This window comes from Schistocerca nitens, chromosome 9, assembly GCF_023898315.1.
Source record: "Schistocerca nitens isolate TAMUIC-IGC-003100 chromosome 9, iqSchNite1.1, whole genome shotgun sequence".
NCBI lineage: Eukaryota > Metazoa > Arthropoda > Insecta > Orthoptera > Acrididae > Schistocerca > Schistocerca nitens.
This window is the reverse complement of record NC_064622.1, coordinates 499,090,209-499,111,675: the sequence shown is the minus strand read 5'-3', so window position 1 is coordinate 499,111,675 and position 21,467 is coordinate 499,090,209.

Here is a 21,467-nt window from a genome sequence, read left to right as displayed (position 1 = left end):
GAGGGAAGTGTGGAGGGTAAAAATCGTAGAGGGAGACCAAGAGATGAATACACTATCTAGATTCAGAAGGATGTAGGTTGCAGTAGTTACTCGCAGATGAAGAAACTTGCACAGGATAGAATAGAATAGAGAGCTGCATCAAACTAGTCTATGGACTGAAGACCACCACAACAATGAAACGCTCCTAGAAGGTAGATTTTAAGAACAGATTTTATAACACTAGAAAACAACGAAGACTCTAATGATATTAAGTGTATTCCATGCAAAAAATATAAATCATCGTCGCGGAGGAGATGGTATGCTGAAAGAACGAGAAAGTAAGTACCCCAGGAAAGAACATGTGACATAGACGGAAGTAGAGCTTCAAGCACCAAGAAATAAGCAGGAAAGAACTTTTTGGCGAAAATTCAGGACAGTGTGGTATAACAGAGATCCAAGATCAAAGGCGGAAGTAGGCGTGACATGATATAGGCGAGCATCAGTTCGTGACAGAAGCAGGGAGGTGGAGCAGCGGGTGTTCGTTGTGGTAAGTTACGTGGCAATAAAGTCGTGAAACGGTGTGATCAGTTGTTTGATAACAAGTTTAATGGTGTCAAAGTGAGAACAAAGAGTGCAACGCAACGCTTAAACCGAAAACGGCGTCAGGCAGGATCTGTTTTGAAGAAGTCAATAAACATTCTGAAACATATCTGCACACCAGAAAATCTGGCTGCAGTTCATCAGAAAATGCTTCAGAGTCCTACCAAATCAATCCGACAACTGTCACCAAGAGACCAGCATATCAAGTCGTTCATGCGAAACTGGATCTGGACGTGCTTGCCTGATGAGTGTCTGCTGTTTATGCGGTAAAACAAGCGGATGCTCCTCAACGCCTCCAGTTTTGTGAGTGGATGGTCACTGAGATAATAATGAATGGCTTGGACATGCATCTGTTCTCTATGTTCGATGAAGCCAGAGTGTCATATCACAGAGTCACAACTTCTGGGCAGCATAGAATCCGCATAATATCCACGAAACACCATTGCATAATCAGAAGGTTGGGGTTTGGTGTGCAGTATCTGCACGTCGCGTTATTGGTCTCATTTTCGTTCATCAGACGCTGACTATCGAGCTACAGTGCCAACATTTTGAAATCATTTGTGTCAGCATTAACGGAGGAAGAAAACACCTACAGTTGCTTCCAAGAGGACGGAGCAACTGTCCATACAGCCGGTCGAACCTTGGAGCACATTTACCCAATCTTCATGCACGACAGAGCTGCTAGCACTAGCAGAGATCAGTGTGTTCGCGGCCCTAGCTGGCCACCCACGCCACCTGATGTCAGTGTGCGATTAATTCGTGTGAGTAGCCCACGAGTCTAAGGCGTATCGCAACAACCCACATAGTCTTCAAGAACTGCAGCAGAAGTGCCAAGCGAGGAATGCTTTGTGCCCTGGAACTCTGTTCAGCAGGCCACTTTTATTTTCCCCACCCTTTACTTGATTCACAGGTTTCTAAAACTATTATCATCTACGACTTCCGACACGAAAGGATTTCAAGCCGCTAACAGCGGAACATTTCGTAATCACTGAAATACAATATCCGTGGAATACAACGCATTAACAGAAATGGTAAATATCGGCAACAGCTCCCTTCAGTTCACAACTGCCATGAGGACCACCAACGTCAACCTGCAGCCCCACTAATCAACTCTAAATCTGCTAGCCTGAGCTGCGCAACAATTAAATCCACATTGATATGTAACGAGCAATATCTGCAGTAACATCAACCACATCAACAGCTGCCTGACTAATCTGTGCAGCACTAAAATCCACGAAAATCCAATCAGCGTCCACAGCAACTCATAGCAAATCAACAGCTGCACAGCTGTTCTCAGCAGCACCTAAAACATCTGGCAAATTTAAACAACAGACTGCTGCAAAGCTAAAGAGAATGGTTGCGCAACTGGTCTGTGCAGCATTTCAAAGAAAACCATATGAAAATTCAGTCACAACTGGAACAAACCTAACGAATTCAATAACTGTCCAGCTGATCCCTGCAACACTTGGAACTGCGTTAACATTTGAACACAAGTCGATAGACACTCAAGACAACCGTAAAAGAATTTCCTTCAAGAAACGGAAAAGCCAGCACTAAAACCTCGAGTTGGTCTACAGCACGGCCCACCGAAACACACCCGCCAACCACTTTCCGCCTCTGTGCCGCCGCAGGGGCCCCACACGTTCCCTGCCCCACGCAAATGACCATTGCCTGCTTACACTTTGTATGACGGATCGAACTAAAAGTCTTTCTAACTAAACCTCTAGCCGACGCGAGCCGAAGTGCGAGAGATACGCTCACGGCAAGTGCCATACGGCACAGCTTTCGCACTCTTCGCTTTCTGAGCAGCTCTCAGTTTGCGTGACCTGCTAGACAAACTGTGTTGCCTCATTAAATCTATTATTTCACGGCACTTAAACCCGTTTACTTTTCAATTACTGCATAGATTAAGAGAGCTTAACTCGTTTCCCAAGCAGTCTTACAGACAGGTTTGAGGTACCTTCCAAAGTGCTAGGCAGTTTGGATTTGAGCTTCTAGTGAGTCAATATTTTCTGTAAAATTTGCAAGAATTAATGTTCATTTCACTGATAACTGATTCCAGCGATTTTCATTGTCGTTCCTGTCAATAAATCAGTTTTATTAAACACTGACTTACTTTGCATATCCGAGCCTTTTTACACAACTGATCCTGTTAGGCGACCCCTAGACAACGAATACAATGAGTCATTTCCACCGTGAAGGCGTTTACGTTGCAAAATAGGTGTCTACACTACGGGACAATTATATTTATTGGCAGAGATTAAAATAAATTTGTTTGACCGATATCTAACGAGAACTGCAATCGCTCGTATAGCATGTCATTGTTGGGTTCGCAAACAGATTTGTGTATCTGATGTCTGACGACAACTATACTCGCTGGCTGGGCGAGCCCAAACGTGACACGGAGCTTCAACATTTCACACTGCTGACTCACAAGGGTAGCCCACGACTTTCGGATCACTGATTCATTTAAAACTTTGCACACTTTTGAAAGAGCATTAGGACAACATAACGTGCAAGTAGCAAGGCGTAGTACCACTTAGGAGATTTCGAGAAAATCACAAGGGAGGTATTACGCGTCAGTGATGTACCGGCGCGTTGCGACCCTGGACACCAGCAGGCGGTCGTGTGGTTGGCGTCTAAGCTGCGTAGTCGGTCGACCGCTGGATTGAGTCCCGCTCTTGTTTGTTTTTACTTTTATTATATTTTTTCAACAGTACTCACATAATTTCGTACATATTAAATTTGTTTCCTAATTTTTATTATTATCGCAAATATTATGCAACTTTGCCATGCACCTTGAGGCTAATTCACATTTGACTGGCGAGGAATGAGAAGTTGCTTCTCGTGAAGATGCTATTAAGATACATTTAATCGTACATCGCCAGTTTTCAGCATCGATATTTACCAAAATGTTGCGTTCCGAACGGTTTGCATGCAGATTGGACGAAAGAGAATATTTTTTAAAATATCAGCGAGCTTTACTTTTCCGTGGAAATTCTGAAGACTCCTTATGCATAAGGGAAAATTGCGCTCTTTCGATGTATTAGATGCCATTTTAATTTATATTTTCCTTATATTTTCCGTGTCTGCATGCAAAATATCATCCTACAACTTTTAATGTCCAAAGAACATCCGACGATTAATCGTACATTACCCTCATATTCTGGCATTTTGTAACTCATTATATAACTGAATAAAGCTATTTACAGCTTTATTTATCGATGTTAGACGTGGGCTTTCTAACCCTGTCCCTCCTCTGTGTCTCTGTATCGAAGCGTCCATGTACAAACCACTTCTCGGTAGCTTACCCAATTTCAGGTATAAGGGATTTCGGAAGTTACAAGCATACATTTTCAGGAAAACTGTAAGTATTTGGTCGTTTACTTGTGTATCATTATAAATATAACATTTGTTATGATAATAAAAATTGTCAAACAAACAACATTGGAAATTCCATCGGTCCTCAATTACGCAGCTTTTAAATAAAAAAGTAAGAAAAACCCGGAATCGTTTACAAAACAAAAGGTGAAAAAAATGTTTAGTATGAGGCGAACATGGATCCGCTAACTTTCGTTTCACAGCTCACGACGCTGTCTACTCAACTACGAGTGTTTTTGCCTGTAGCGATTTTTTTAAATTAAAAAAAGGCAGTACAGCTGTCAGCTTCAGGCCGGTGGAGGCAGGATGGGCAAGGGTCGAAACCCTACGCCTTCCCCTCCCCCCTCCCACCACCCCACCCCCGACTCTGGACCAACACCTCCAATATTTTTTGTTATCTTTTTTTGTGCGTGTAGAGCGGGAAAGCCAGTCAAACAAAACATCATTATCCGTTCAACCTTTCTCTCCTAGGGATCAAGAAAACAACTAAACAACAAAAAACAAAATTAAAGCAACATGTCCATGGATCCTTCTAACCCTCCAGTAGGACTGTGAACGTCTTCACGAAGCAAGGGTTCATACGGTTTTGTCACGTGTTCAGATCTGTTTTGTAAAATTGACATGCACATATTGTTAACTTCTCGTACCTGGCACACCCCAACTGTGGGCAGGGTCCAAGATAATTAGCAAAGTATTGGCGCTAGCGTAGGTAACGTCGTAGACACGTCAATCGTCCCAATAGGAAGGTCCAAAAATCGATAAAATGTTTGTCACCGTAACGGTATAGATACTACATTACTACATTGATCTGCAGGGTGATTTTCTCAACCGTGTACAAACTAGGGATTGATCGATGACAGCATACGGAACAAAAAAGGTCTAATGAACTTATGTCTGGAAATGCATGGTTTCCATTCTAGAGGCCATTTATTCAATCATTCGTTGTTACAGAACTGCAGTCTAATACGCGCTGTACCATGCAGCCACAGTTATAGTACGTGTTGAAAATGGTTTCCATGTGCCTCAATGCATGTGTGTACACGCCGTGGCATGTTCTTTCTCACACGTTCACATCGGCCAGGTTGCATCCGAACTAGAGATGGGCAAACTCGTTCATCTGTAGGAACTAGTTCACTGGTGATCGCTCTTTTTTGGGAACCGTTCGCGAGCTAACGGGTCCGAAGGAACGGTTCACCAAGATGAATGGAAGGAGGGAGGAACGAATTCTAAGGAACGGTCCTACATAGTTCACTTCCTTTTTACTCGTTCACCATGCATTTGTGTATTATATATGGTTCTTATAAAAAATTGAAAATTAGTAGCATAGGTGACTGAAGATGAAAGGCGCCAAGAGAGGGCACTTGCCTCCCCATTGAACTACAGAAATTTTCTTCATTACAGAATTCTCACACACCTGTGGAAGTAATTTTCGTGATTCTGCAAAACCTCTCGTTTAGCCAACTGTAGCGATATGCGACTGATCGCAGTGAAATAATATAAGGTGGGGCATGAAAAACCGGCCCCGAGCGTAGACTGCTTGCCAATTACGCACGATTTGTTGACCGCTACTAGCAGAATAGATAAACATGTAATGATTAAGCAGTAAAGAAATAACAGACAGCCCGCCCGGTTGGCCGTGCGGTCTGACACGGCTTTCCGGACTGGGAAGGAGCGCCTGGTCCCCGGCACGAATCCGCCCGGCGGATTTGTGTCGAGGTCCGGTGAACCGGCCAGTCTGTGGATGGTTTTTAGGCAGTTTTCCATCTACCTCGGCGAATGCGGGCTGGTTCCTCTTATTCCTCCTCAGTTACACTATGTCGGCGGTTACTGCGCAGACAAGTTCTCCACGTACTCGTACACCACCATTACTCTACCACACAAACATAGGGGTTACACTCGTCTGGTGTGAGACGTTCCCTGGGGGGGTCCACCGGGGGCCGAACCGCACAATAACCGTGGGTTCGGTGTGGGGTGGCGGAGTGGTGAAGTGGACTGCGGTAGTCGTCGTGGGGTTGTGGACCACAGCGGCTGCGGCGGGGACGGAGCCTCTCCGTCGTTTCTAGGTCCCCGGTTAACATAAAATACAATACATACAAAGAAATAACAAATAAGCTAATGCAAACAGCAACTTCGAAACAATAGATGTCGATTGGTGGGCGACAATGAGCAGTCCAGTAGTCGGAGCCGCTTTTTCGTGCGCCACCCTCTACTACTGAAATAATATTGTAGAAGCTATCGTACTCTCTTTACAAAATATGACGCCAGGCATTCGATTATGGAGCGGGGGATTCATTTGGTTGTAAGTCGGCCTACCTTCCATAACAATGAACATACTCTTGTACCTTGGATAAAAAAAAAGACGGAAAATGGCCACTCGTGTATGTCGTGCTGACTTCCTTTGCATGTATAATAAGACAAAAAGTTGTTTATAAATATTCCTTCTGCTGTTTATCGAAATAGTGAAGTAAGCTGATATGCCCTTTTGTCACCTGAAAAGATGTATGTATTATATACCACGTAATTTTTATGTAACTTACGTAATTACAAAATACATTTTAATTACCGGTCGTGGGCGCTGAATAGAATACGAGAAGAACCGAAGTCCAGAGTTCAAAAAAGGTTTGAAACATATCTAGAATGGGCGTGCGCAACGATAGAAACGAACAACAACTGGATACTGAACTAAGTAGGAGCAGTCGGCAGTGGAACTGCGACGAGAGGCCACGCGAAGAAGGACGAGTCCGGCCGAGCGAGACCGAGACCGAGACAGAGAGCGGAACGTGACCGCGGCTGGAACGAGACCGACCGTTTCCCGTGAACTATAAGCAGAAAGCCACGACCGAAGTGAACTATGTAAGACCTTTCCTTAGAATTCTGTGAACAGAGTGGATGACACGAATCCCAGAATCGTGGTTGCCTGGTGAAGAAAACAGTGACAAAACTGCTCCAGATGTGGAAAGTCTGTCGCTAGTAAGCCCTGACAAGGCTGTAAGTCATAAGGGCAGCAACGATTATCACGTATAGTGTTCCATACGTTCCTCCGGCTCACCCAGGACTGGTGCGTCATTGCCTGGTACTGACACGACGGTCGCTTTGCACAATGTTAATCACATTTTCCTCCAAGTCTGGTGTCCGAACATTTCGGATATGTCCTTCATGATTTCCTGCTTCCTGAAACTACCCTGTCTGAGACAAATGGCGAAACACTGTTACAAAACTCGTGTACTTTGGTTGTTGTCCGTGGGTTCAAAAATGGCTCTGAGCACCACGGGACTTAACTTCTGAGGTCATCAATCCCCTAGAACTTAGAACTACTTAAACCTAGCTAACCTAAGGACATGACACATATCCATGCCCGAGGCAGGATTCGAACCTGCGACCGTAGCGGTCGTACGGTTCCAGACTGTAGCGCCTAGAAGCGCTCGGCCACGCCTGCCGGCTGTTGTCGGTGGGGATGGGTCTCCTAATACTACTGTTCGCTGCCCGTTGACATTTACCTTTCCATAAGTAAACACCATACCGGCAGGCTCTCGATTCGAATATACAGATGGGTCCAAAAAAATGTATCCACTGTTTAAAAGTCCATAACTGGCAAACTAATTGACGGAGTTGTCTCATCTTTGGTACTGTAACAGTTTGTAGTTCCGGCAATCGCCACACAGGCGTTGTATTGCATTGTTTTGTTTTGTCAGATGACAGTCGCCAGATAGTCAGTGTTTCGTTCTTAGTCGCGCAACGACGAAGAGTTTGCAGAGATGATTGTGGCGTCGGATGAGACACAGTTCAAACTCAATGGTACAGTAAATCGCCTCAATTGCATCTACTGGGCCGCCGAAAATCCGAACATCCATGTAGAGAAAGTCGTGAATTTTGCAGGAGTAAGTGTGTGGTTTGGGTTGTCTTACCGGGGCTTGATTGACGGCACAGTTACCGGTGAGGTGTACCTTCAGAAGCTTCAGACATCCATTTTACCTGCCACCCGAGACTTGTATGGAGACGGAAGAGTTTACTTTCAACAAGATGGTGCCCCAGCCTACTAACAAAATCGTGTTAGTGCGTATTTCGACGAAAATCTACCAGGAAGATGGATAGGCCGTAGAGGTGCTGTGTAGTATCCACCACGTTTCGCAGACCTAGCTCCTCTGGACTTTTACTGTGGGGAAACACTAAAGGACGTCGTTTATCGACAAAAGGCACACACATTGGATGCACTTCGAGAATCCATCGTACATTCATGTGCAAATATCCAACTGAACACGTTGCAGTCAGTAGTTCGTGCTTCAGTTTGGCGGCACCGTTTGTGGGCGGATGTTAATGGTGACCATTTCGAACACCTATAGTGATATCTTTAAGTTGGACGTTAAGCTACACTTTCACCAAAAATGAGACAACTCCGTGATAGGTTTGCAAGTTATGGACTTTTAAACAGTGGATAAATTGTTTTGGACCCCTCTGTAGTACGTTTGTAAACAACGCTGTATCACATCCGCTACAAAGTGAGTTAGAAAGAGAAGTGAGTCGGACACAACATTACCAAATGCTACTGCAGGAGAGGGTGCTAGGGCATGACGTATGGCGAACAGTACCACCCTCTAGGAGCAAGAAGGCATACAGTAACTGTGCCTGCATGCTACAGCGCTTATTAGACCGCAGTCTCTGTAACAAAATCTGATTGAATAAATGGTCTCTGGCATGGAAACGGTGCACCTCTGGACATAAGTTCATTATACTCTTTTCGTTCCGTATTCCCTTATCGATCAGCCACTAGAGTTTGTACACGGTGGAAAAAATCACTCAGCGTATCACTGCAACCGTCTCGGTGTGTGGATGAGCCGGCCGGAGTGGCCGAGCGGTTCTAGACGCTACAGCCTGGAACCGCGCGACCGCTACGGTCGCAGATTCGAATCCTGCCTCGGGCTTGGATGTGTGTGATGTCCTTAGGTTAGTAAGGTTTAAGTAGTTCTAAGTTCTAGGGGACTGATGACCTCAGAAGTTAAGTCTCATAGTGCTCGGAGCCATTTGAACCATTTTTTTTTGTGTGTGGATGAAACGTCATGTCTGGGATAAGAAGGGATGCCGGAGACGCCACTGTACTGGTCGTTCGTTAAATTAGGAGCAACATCAGTCTCATCAAGCTCTGCACTTCCACAGTAGACCCTCAATGCAGACGGTGTTCATCTGTATCAGGCAGACAGCAGTGGGGACATAGCGCAGAATCTGCCGTATGTACAAAATGGTGTCTCTGACGATTCATGCATTTCTGGTTGACCACCGGTTACCAGACCGCTCTGCCGTCTGAATCGAGAAGGGCGCCAGACCATCGGCCACGAACCTAGCGTAGGCGGCTTTCAATTGGATTTCGTGGGTGGCCTTGCATCGTGTGGTGATAAACATCACGGGCAGTCTGCTCACGCGGCAGGTCAGTGTTGGCATAATTGAAGTCCATAAAAAACACCTTAAGGTGAAATAGTGTCGGCGAAATATGCGCAACTGCAATTGGTGGTTCGTGACAGCCGGGGACCAGTTCTTCAATTCGCGCTCCCCTGGACTGCGCTGCCGGTGATTTCCCATCTTCATCGTCGTGGCGGCGTGTAAAACAGCTACTGTAACACGCGCGTTGACCATTTCGAGACCGCCCGTTGTGGTAAGGAGGTGTTTGAACGCTAACCACATGACTGCCGCCATCTCATGCTCACTGTCAAAACGCACCGGTACATCACCGATGCATAAAACTTCTCTTGAGATTTCCTCGAGATCGCCTACGTCAGGGGTTCCCAACAAAATTTTCTCGAGGACCCCCTCATCGAGCGTGATTGATACCTTGTCATATCAGAGTATAAAATACCTAAAAAAAAACGAAATGAAGATTCTTTTTATACCTTTTCTGTTTTTGGTACTTAGAAAAAAACATTGACATATTCATTATTGAAAAAACATTGAGCTTAAAAGTTTTTCAATTTAGCCATCATTGTTATTAACTATTTGCCTCTTATCTAATTCTAGTTTTGCGCTTGAGTGTTGAGCCGTGTATCGACTCGTGCTACACCTTGTGTTTAGATTGCATTTGTTTTCATTTTCTTCCCCTGACATGTTTGTTTGATATGTTGTCTGTCATTAAGTGGCTGCTTGGTAGTCTTTTCCTTCTGCTATCGATATCTGCGTTGCTTCCGGGAACTGCTATGGAGGAAGTGAGATCTTTGACCGGTGGTAACTTCGTGTGGTGGCGCGGAAGTAGTGGTGTGCGCTCAGAGAGTCTGGTGGACACGGGACGGCAGTGTGGCTCGCCAGCGCGGGCCAGGCGTGGTCGGTTGCACCGAGTCGCCACGTGATGTATGTCGGTTGTGTGTAACGTGGGGGTCGAGTTGACGGAAGAGCTCCCTGCGGGTTGGTTGTATACAGAATCGCCCCACGAGTAGTTGCTGTTCATTTCACCTTGGTGGGACGTTAACAACTTTAAATCCTCCCTTTTAACATTGGAGTTTAAAAGGAGACACCTAACATGAAGGAGCGGCCACTACCCGTCAACGTCGCAGAGAAGACGTGAACTCCGGTGACAGAGCGTGTTGTCGCGTGACCGTGGCGTTTTGGGTACGCTGGCGACGCGTGCGCGGTCGGATGTGTGGATCCTTGCCATCGGAGGTCGTGTACTGCCTGTTCGAGCATAGTTGCAAGTTAAGTTCGTGGAAGGTTTAATCATTAAGTAATAATTTTGTGTAACGAGCGCCTCTTCTACCTTGTGGCCTCCGGCGACGGGGTTTCCTCTCCCTGGCACTGGTGTAAATGAAGACAGTGATCTTTCCTCCTCCTCTCGTTACTGTCCGATGGGAGATGTATTTTTGGGCAAATTGTTTCGCTATTCTGTCGTGGGTAATGAGTAAATTCATGCTTCTTGTTGGTTGATCGTGTGGTCGCTCGTTCAGGACTGTGTGGTGTAATGTTTCCTTGCACGAGGTTAGCTCTAATTCTGTCAGCAAGTTAAGCCGTCTTATAACAAGTTTTCGCTGGCTAAAAGTCGGTGCAGTGACCAGCCTGAGAGTGGCAATTGTGTTTACGGGCGTAATTAAATTGGTCAGTATTCTGTCTAGCCTGAGCATCCCTGAGTGGGTGATTTGTGGCCGCCTTACACGGATCCGTCATATCTGTTATGTAGTAATGATATTCCAGGACACTTTTGTTTAAATTTTTTTAAAATTCCTCCAAATTTGTAAATTCCTTTTATTGCCATTAATCGTGTGTTTGCTGACACCTGTTTAATTTTTTTTAATGGCGGTGTTGGTACCTTCACTACCTCACCGTACCTTTTTAACAAAGTTCTGTATTTACTTTAGTAGGCTGTTTACTAATGTCCTTTACATTTTTTTAAATTGTTGTATTGCTATAAATTACTTGATTGCCGTTAGCGGAATGTTTAAAAAGCTGTTTATTGCCGTACTGCTAGTTTCTGTAAGATACGAATAAAATACACTCCTGGAAATGGAAAAAAGAACACATTGACACCGGTGTGTCAGACCCACCATACTTGCTCCGGACACTGCGAGAGGGCTGTACAAGCAATGATCACACGCACGGCACAGCGGACACACCAGGAACCGCGGTGTTGGCCGTCGAATGGCGCTAGCTGCGCAAAATTTGTGCACCGCCGCCGTCAGTGTCAGCCAGTTTGCCGTGGCATACGGAGCTCCATCGCAGTCTTTAACACTGGTAGCATGCCGCGACAGCGTGGACGTGAACCGTATGTGCAGTTGACGGACTTTGAGCGAGGGCGTATAGTGGGCATGCGGGAGGCCGGGTGGACGTACCGCCGAATTGCTCAACACGTGGGGCGTGAGGTCTCCACAGTACATCGATGTTGTCGCCAGTGGTCGGCGGAAGGTGCACGTGCCCGTCGACCTGGGACCGGACCGCAGCGACGCACGGATGCACGCCAAGACCGTAGGATCCTACGCAGTGCCGTAGGGGACCGCACCGCCACTTCCCAGCAAATTAGGGACACTGTTGCTCCTGGGGTATCGGCGAGGACCATTCGCAACCGTCTCCATGAAGCTGGGCTACGGTCCCGCATATCGTTAGGCCGTCTTCCGCTCACGCCCCAACATCGTGCAGCCCGCCTCCAGTGGTGTCGCGACAGGCGTGAATGGAGGGACGAATGGAGACGTGTCGTCTTCAGCGATGAGAGTCGCTTCTGCCTTGGTGCCAATGATGGTCGTATGCGTGTTTGGCGCCGTGCAGGTGAGCGCCACAATCAGGACTGCATACGACCGAGGCACACAGGGCCAACACCCGGCATCATGGTGTGGGGAGCGATCTCCTACACTGGCCGTACACCACTGGTGATCGTCGAGGGGACACTGAATAGTGCACGGTACATCCAAACCGTCATCGAACCCATCGTTCTACCATTCCTAGACCGGCAAGGGAACCTGCTGTTCCAACAGGACAATGCACGTCCGCATGTATCCCGTGCCACCCAACGTGCTCTAGAAGGTGTAAGTCAACTACCCTGGCCAGCAAGATCTCCGGATCTGTCCCCCATTGAGCATGTTTGGGACTGGATGAAGCGTCGTCTCACGCGGTCTGCACGTGCAGCACGAACGCTGGTCCAACTGAGGCGCCAGGTGGAAATGGCATGGCAAGCCGTTCCACAGGACTACATCCAGCATCTCTACGATCGTCTCCATGGGAGAATAGCAGCCTGCATTGCTGCGAAAGGTGGATATACACTGTACTAGTGCCGACATTGTGCATACTCTGTTGCCTGTGTCTATGTGCCTGTGGTTCTGTCAGTGTGATCATGTGATGTATCTGACCCCAGGAATGTGTCAATAAAGTTTCCCCTTCCTGGGACAATGAATTCACGGTGTTCTTATTTCAATTTCCAGGAGTGTATTTGTGAAAATCTCAACTCGACAGCAAACTACTAGAAATTTTGCCCCGTTTCCCAACTTGTGGTGTGGCTTGTAGTAACCGTAACCACTGTGTGTGTCAAGTGTGCTTAGTGTCATTTGGATCTAGGTAGACGCTAGAAGCAGAAGTTGGCGTTCGATAAAGCTCTGCTCATGCAGGAAGCGGCCAAAACAAAACAAAACTGTTGTCGTACGAAATATATTTAATATATTTTTTATTCTAATAGCATCTTGCGGACCCCTCTGGCGTAGCCCCTGGGGGCCCGCGGACCACCTGTAGGGAACCACTGGATTACATAATACGACTTCCTACTTACAAATTAACTTGTCTTAATGGTCTAGCAAAATTGTACAAACTTTTGAAGTAAATCCGTGATCCGAACATCGTCGCCTGCCCTTGTCAGACCACGCCTTGCTGCAGGCCAAAGCGAACAAACGGCGGAAGAATAGGCACACCTCGGCTGGCCGAGGTGAGCAGCAGGTTTAGACAGTGCTACGCGGCGTTTCCAGTTGGAGCCGGATCGGCGATTCTCATTCAGGGACCGCGCAGCCCGGGGCGCCTCTCTTGCTATCGCCGTATAAAGACATCGTGGTCGTTGCCACTTATCTGCCTCCAGATCGCTACCAAGGCCGCGCGCCGCCAGTAATGTATTCAAATTGCGGTGTTTACTCACGCGCGTCGGCGCTAATCTCCCGGACGTCGCGAAGAGGCGCGCATCTCCAGCAAGTATCGACCGTCCGATAGGTGCAGAGCATCCGAGGGCCGCGGCCTGAGGTCATCCGACGTGATGCGACGTGATGTGGTGCGTACCCTGCAGTAACAAAGCGGCGGGCGCCAAACTCAGTGGCGGCCCCCAACCTCGGGTGCCGCCCTGCGTTTGACACTTTACGGCGTCCAGTCGCAGATACTTAACCTGCGCACACCATTAGCGATTTAATGAACGGCATGCTACGTCAGCGGGCGAGACCATTTGCTCGTTCTTCGAAAAAGATAGAGAATAAGCTCTGTGGGAGCCATTTCACCGTACGTAACATGAATTGTAGCTATGAATTGTAATGCAGTATACGGTAGATTATACTGTAAAATAAACTCACCAGCCGACGTATCTCTTACTACGAACGAAACCGTAGTTAATACTGTGATCCATATTGCAACGGAATGTAATGCACAACTGAGACGACAACAGGTTTCATGTTAGGGTGTGGTAGCTCTGCTCAGAAGCGGTATGAGTGCTGGTAGAGAAAAGCAAAGAATCTGGCACTAAATATCTTCTTTTTTGGTACGAATCCTTCCGTCAGCTGTATTCGAAGATCTTTATTTGCTATCGATATCGGTGCTACAATATGTACTACTGGCTATTAAAGTTGCTACACCAAGAAGAAATGCAGATGATAAACGGGTATTAATTGGACAAATATATCTTACTAGAACTGACATGTGATACAATTTGGGTGCATAGATCCTGAGAAATCAGTACCCAGGACAGCCACCTCTGGCCGTAATAACGGCCTTGATACACCTGAGCTTTGAGCCAAACAGAGCTTGGATGGCGTGTACAGGTACAGCTGCCCATGCAGCTTCAACACAGTACCACAGCTCATCAAGAGTAGTGACTGGCGTATCGTGACGTACCAGTTGCTCGGCCACCATTGACCACACGTTTTCAATTGGGGAGATATCTGGAGAATGTGCTGGCCAGGAAATCAGTCGAACATTTTCTGTATCCAGGAAGGCCCGTACAGGACCTGCAACATGCGGTCGTGCATTATCCTGCTTAAATGTAGGGTTTCGCAGGGATCGAATGAAGGGTAGAGCCACGGGTCGTAACACATCTAAAATGTAACGTCCACTGTTCAAAGTGCCGTCAATGCGAAAAAGAGGTGACCGAGACGTGTAACCAATGGCACCCCATACCATCACGCCGGGTGATATGCTAGTATGGCGATGTGCGTTCACCGTGATGTCGCCAAACACGGATGCGACCATCATGATGCTGTAAACAGAACCTGGATTCATCCGAAAAAAATGTCGTTTTCCCATTCGTGCACCCAGGTTCGTCGTTGAGTACACCGTCGCAGGCGCTCCTGTTGTGATGCAGCGTCAAGGGTAACCGCAGCCAAGGTCTCCGAGCTGATAGTCCATGCTGCTGCAAGCGTCGTCGAACTGTTCGTGCACATGGTTGTTGTCTTGCAAACGTCCCCATCTGTTGACTCAGGGATCGAGACGTGGCTGCACGATCCGTTACAGCCATGCGGATAAGTTGCCTGTCATCTCGACTGCTAGTGATGCGAGGCCGTTGGGATCCAGCACGGCGTTCCGTATTACCCTCCTGAACCCACCGATTCCATATTCTGGTAACAGTCATTGGATCTCGACCAACGCGCGCAGCAGTGTCGCGATACGATAAACCGCAACCAAGATAGGCTACAATCCGATCTTTACCACAGTCGGAAACGTGATGGTACGCATTTCTCCTCCTTACACGAGGCATCACAACAACGTTTCACCAGGCAACGCCGGTCAACTGCTGTTTGTGTATGAGAAATCGGTTGGAAACCTTTCTCATGTCAGCATGTTGCAGGTGTCTCCACCGGCGCCAACCTGGTGTGAATGCTCTGTAAATCTAATCACAGCATCTTCTTCCCGTAGGTTAAATTTCGCGTCTGTAACACGTGATCTTCGTGGTGTAGCAATTTTAATGGCCAGTAGTGTAAAAGATATCGGCATTGGTAATATGACGGTCTACTTTGTGCCTACTAAAACCAGAAACTGGACGATATGATGAGCGCTTTAGCGTATGTACGTTTTGAACACAATTGACGTCAATTTTTTGTGATGGGTTCATATGCTCTCACGTAAACCTCTGGAACTATGCTGCGAGCAATACTTTACAATAATCCGCTATGCGATTGTACTTGCACTTAAACGCCCTGTACTTAGACCACGAGCATGGCATCGCTTGTGCGTATGTCTTCGTGTAATTCATTTTATGTGGGGCGAAGAATACAGTTATGTAAACCTAGTAGTATTTCGTAGAGTGATTTTGTATGGTCCACGGCTATGGCCTATATTTGGCTTGCATATAGTTTCTTGGGCGATGTTTTTCTGTCAGGACTTCAGAAATGGTTCTGTATTGATGAATAAAGTGAACTACGTTTATTGTAAACCTATTTTTTTAAAAAATGACAGTGAACTCGAGTAATTATAAATTTGCAGCATGACAGTGTACATTTCATTGCAAATTTTACTTTTTTAATGATATTGTATGCCTTCAAAACATAATGTTATTTTAAATCTACGATTTAAAACGTAGGTAAATTATTTTAAAATGATTTTAATGGGACTGGAGAGAACTGCAGTGTGGCACATGTATTGAAGGTTATCGATTGTCGCACACAACTATGTAAACTAGTGTCTACTTACTTACCACTAAAAATATTATACTAAGCCGCACGGGGTAGCCGCGTGATCTCTGGCGTCTTTTCACAGTCCGTGCGGCTCCCCCCGACGGAGGTTCGAGTCCTCCCTCGGGCATGGGTGTGTATGTCGCGCTTAGCGTTAGTTACTTTAAGTTAGATTAAGTAGTGTGTAAGCTTAGGCACCGATGACCTCAGCAGTTTGGTCCCATAAGACCTTACCACAAATTTCATTTTATTATACTAGCTAGGTCGCCAGAATATGCTGAGGCGTGAGAACATGTTATATATTTTAATTGTGTTTATTTATAACGCGGTGTTGTTTCCTGGCACTTTTACTACAAAAAATGGTTCAAATGGCTCAGAGCACCATGGGACTCAACTGCTGTGGTCATCAGTCCCCTAGAACTTAGAACTACTTAAACCTAACCAACCTAAGGACATCACACACACCCATGCCCGAGGCAGGATTCGAACCTGCGACCGTAGCAGCAGCGCGGCTCCAGACTGGAGCGCCTAGAACCGCACGGCCACCGCGGCCGGCACTTTTACTACAGATTGGCATAACATCACTATGTGACTTTCAGTGTTGTAAAAAGCATATACACTCCTGGAAATGGAAAAAAGAACACATTGACACCGGTGTGTCAGACCCACCATACTTGCTCCGGACACTGCGAGAGGGCTGTACAAGCAATGATCACATGCACGGCACAGCGGACACACCAGGAACCGCGGTGTTGGCCGTCGAATGGCGCTAGCTGCGCAGCATTTGTGCACCGCCGCCGTCAGTGTCAGCCAGTTTGCCGTGGCATACGGAGCTCCATCGCAGTCTTTAACACTGGTAGCATGCCGCGACAGCGTGGACGTGAACCGTATGTGCAGTTGACGGACTTTGAGCGAGGGCGTATAGTGGGCATGCGGGAGGCCGGGTGGACGTACCGCCGAATTGCTCAACACGTGGGGCGTGAGGTCTCCACAGTACATCGATGTTGTCGCCAGTGGTCGGCGGAAGGTGCACGTGCCCGTCGACCTGGGACCGGACCGCAGCGACGCACGGATGCACGCCAAGACCGTAGGATCCTACGCAGTGCCGTAGGGGACCGCACCGCCACTTCCCAGCAAATTAGGGACACTGTTGCTCCTGGGGTATCGGCGAGGACCATTCGCAACCGTCTCCATGAAGCTGGGCTACGGTCCCGCACACCGTTAGGCCGTCTTCCGCTCACGCCCCAACATCGTGCAGCCCGCCTCCAGTGGTGTCGCGACAGGCGTGAATGGAGGGACGAATGGAGACGTGTCGTCTTCAGCGATGAGAGTCGCTTCTACCTTGGTGCCAATGATGGTCGTATGCGTGTTTGGCGCCGTGCAGGTGAGCGCCACAATCAGGACTGCATACGACCGAGGCACACAGGGCCAACACCCGGCATCATGGTGTGGGGAGCGATCTCCTACACTGGCCGTACACCACTGGTGATCGTCGAGGGGACACTGAATAGTGCACGGTACATCCAAACCGTCATCGAACCCATCGTTCTACCATTCCTAGACCGGCAAGGGAACTTGCTGTTCCAACAGGACAATGCACGTCCGCATGTATCCCGTGCCACCCAACGTGCTCTAGAAGGTGTAAGTCAACTACCCTGGCCAGCAAGATCTCCGGATCTGTCCCCCATTGAGCATGTTTGGGACTGGATGAAGCGTCGTCTCACACGGTCTGCACGTGCAGCACGAACGCTGGTCCAACTGAGGCGCCAGGTGGAAATGGCATGGCAAGCCGATCCACAGGACTACATCCAGCATCTCTACGATCGTCTCCATGGGAGAATAGCAGCCTGCATTGCTGCGAAAGGTGGATATACACTGTACTAGTGCCGACATTGTGCATGCTCTGTTGCCTGTGTCTATGTGCCTGTGGTTCTGTCAGTGTGATCATGTGATGTATCTGACCCCAGGAATGTGTCAATAAAGTTTCCCCTTCCTGGGACAATGAATTAACGGTGTTCTTATTTCAATTTCCCCGAGTGTATGTATAATAATGTTACATGGTTCGTAATAATGTTGCACTAGTGTATACAGTGGTTTTATGAAATCGTATGTATTTGAGCGAGCTTCACTTGGGTCATTCGTTTTTGTAATTTTAAGATCCGATGACGGCAGAGTAGATCTGTCGAAACAGATAATAGTAATAACAAGAATTACTAGCGATCTTGGGGAACTTGATTCTTCAAGAATAATATTAATTCATTCCTATAACAGTCCTGTTGTGTTGCAATTCTTCTTATTTCCAATATTCCTAAGAAAATAGAATGGTGAATTCCGCCTTATTCTAGACACGAAAAAATGGCTCTGAGCACTATGGGACTCAACTGCTGTGGTCATCAGTCCCCTAGAACTTAGAACTACTTAAACCTAACTAACCTAAGAACATCACACACAGCCATGCCCGAGGCAGGATTCGAACCTGCGACCGTAGCAGTCGCACGGTTCCGGACTGCGCGCCTAGAACCGCGAGACCACCGCGGCCGGCCTATTCTAGACACGTTTGGAGTTTTGTTTTAGCCAGCCATGTTTGAGCACATTTTGCTATCTTCAGTGGGTTACTTTATTTCCTTTCTGTAAAATTGTTGTGGGACATTAACGTTTAGAGAAAACATTTGGTACAAAATATTAACATTTGTGAATGAAGTGAATGTTGTCAGATATTATAAATGGTTTGTTCACAGCTCACAGGTGAGATATGTATTACTGGGCTGATAGATTGTGTGTTGTTTATTACAATATGTTTATGGATGTGGTTTTATAGCTTATTTGGAAAGAGAGTGGATGTATGCATTAGTTTACATACTCGACATGAAGCTATTGAATGTTTATGTTGGTAGCTGTAAGTCTGCAACCCAATCTACGACTTGTCATCTGTCATCTGCAAACAGCGAAACGTAATTTTTATTTTTGTTTATTATGCATTTCCGAACAAAAATGAGTATTTATCGCATTATTTTGCGTGTCATTTATGGCTTTTATGTTCTGATGTTTGTCTCCTTTGTTTGTGGTGTGGTAACACGTTGATTTCTACCACTTTTGTCGTTTCACAGTCATTTTCTGAGAGCTTTCGAACTTACGTAGTGTTTTCGCCGCCATTGTGAACACTTCTGCGGTAGGGTGGCGGGTCAGCCTATGCAATCGCTTGTGTTAGATCAGTCATGATTATTAATATTTTGAGATGAATTGTCTTAAACGCGAGAAACAGATATACAGAGCGTTCGTACTGATTCTGTTATCATAAACTGTGATCAACGTTATAATTATCGAATATCAAGTGCTGTTTTACGAACTAGGCAGTCGTGTGGGATGTTGTGTAAAATTACATGTAGTAATGCTGTGGCATGAGTTGCACCGCTAAATAAACGATATACATCCTTCAAAACAAATCTAAGTGTTCTGTGCCGAAAAGTAGACCCTATTTTTTCACTCTTTCAATAGTTCCAGTACCAGTTCATAAATGGAAACACGACCCAACCTGATATTCTGCAGCGAGAGGAGCATTCGAATTCAGAAGAGGAAGGTGAGCTACAGAACCCAGCGACGCGCAACTGATGCTGTGCACCACAAGACACTAGGGTACATCATTTAGACAGGAGGTGTCCATTATTGATATGCGCCAGCAGAGAACCGCAGACAACTGTCTGGCGCATATAACGCAAACGCAAACGGCTACCTTTGAAACCGTACCGGCTGCAGTTGTTACGTTTCTTGACTGCTCGGGGCAAGGAACTTTGCTCTGTCTTTCGCAGTGGCTGGACGAATACGGTTTTGCACAGAAAATGGTTCAAACGGCTCTGAGCACTATGGAACTTCATATCTGAGGTCATCAGTCCCCTAGAACTTAGAACTACTTAAACCTAACTAACCTAAGGACATCACATACATCGACGCCCGAGGCTGGATTCGAACCTGCGACCGCAGCGGTCGCGCGGTTCCAGACTGAAGCGCCTAGAACCGCTCGGCCACACCGGCCGGCGTTGCATAGATACTGAATTTCAGTGACGAAGCCACAATTCATGTGTCTGGAAAGCTGAATCGTCATAACGTGGATGTGTAGGCGACGGAACATCCACACGAGATTGTAAAAGACGTCGTCATTCGCCTAAAGTTAACATCCTTTTTGCCATGCTCTCTTCAAAAGTTTGTGCACCATTCGTGGTTACAGAGAATACTGTTACAGGTTTCGTGTACGGGGATGTACTGCAGCAATGGCTTACGCCACAATTATTGCAAGGCAGTGTGGACTTGATTCTGCAACAAGACCGTGCCCCACCATACTTTTTTCAGACGTTCTTGAGTACCTCAATGCTGAACTGCCTCTGCGTTGGATTGGACGAGCTTCCCATTGTGACTGTCATCTTCTTCAGTGACCCCTACGGTCACCTGATTTAACTCTATGCGATTTCATTTATGGAGGATTGTCAAACATTGTGTGTTCAACCGCTTCATCTCAAACAGTTGTAAAAATAGATATTTAACGCAGTCACTGATATGGACCATGTCGTGCATGACCAGAGTTAGACTACCCTGTTGACATTTACCACATTAGAAGTACTTCCCACATTGAGTGACTGTAATGTGAGTTAAAAACTTGGAGCGGTGATCTGTCCACTGATATGTCTCTGTTTGTCGTATGTCTTGCAGTTTCTGCGCAATCATGTTCTGAATTCCTGGAGATATTTATGAATGACTCTGTATGCTTGAAAAAACATTTCACAAAGCATAGCGGAACATCAAAAATTCGTGGAAAAATTTCATCTTCTAATCATTATAGTTGTAGAAAAACTGAATTCTCTGATGCGCTGATATGAAACTTCCTGGCAGATTGAAACTGCGTGGCAGACCGAGACTCGAGCTCGGGACCTTTGCCTTTCGCGGGCAAGTGCTCTACCAACTGAGCTACCCAAGCACGACTCACGCCCCGTCCTCACAGCTTCACTTCTACCAGTTCCTCGTCTCCTACCTTCCAAACTTTACAGAAGCTCTCCTGCGAACCTTGGAGAACTAGCACTCCTGAAAGAAAGGATATGCGGAGACATGGCTTAGCCACAGCCTGGGGGATGTTTCCAGAATGAGATTTTCACTTGCCCACGAAAGGCAAAGGTCCCGAGCTCGAGTCTCGGTCTTGCACACAGTTTTAAT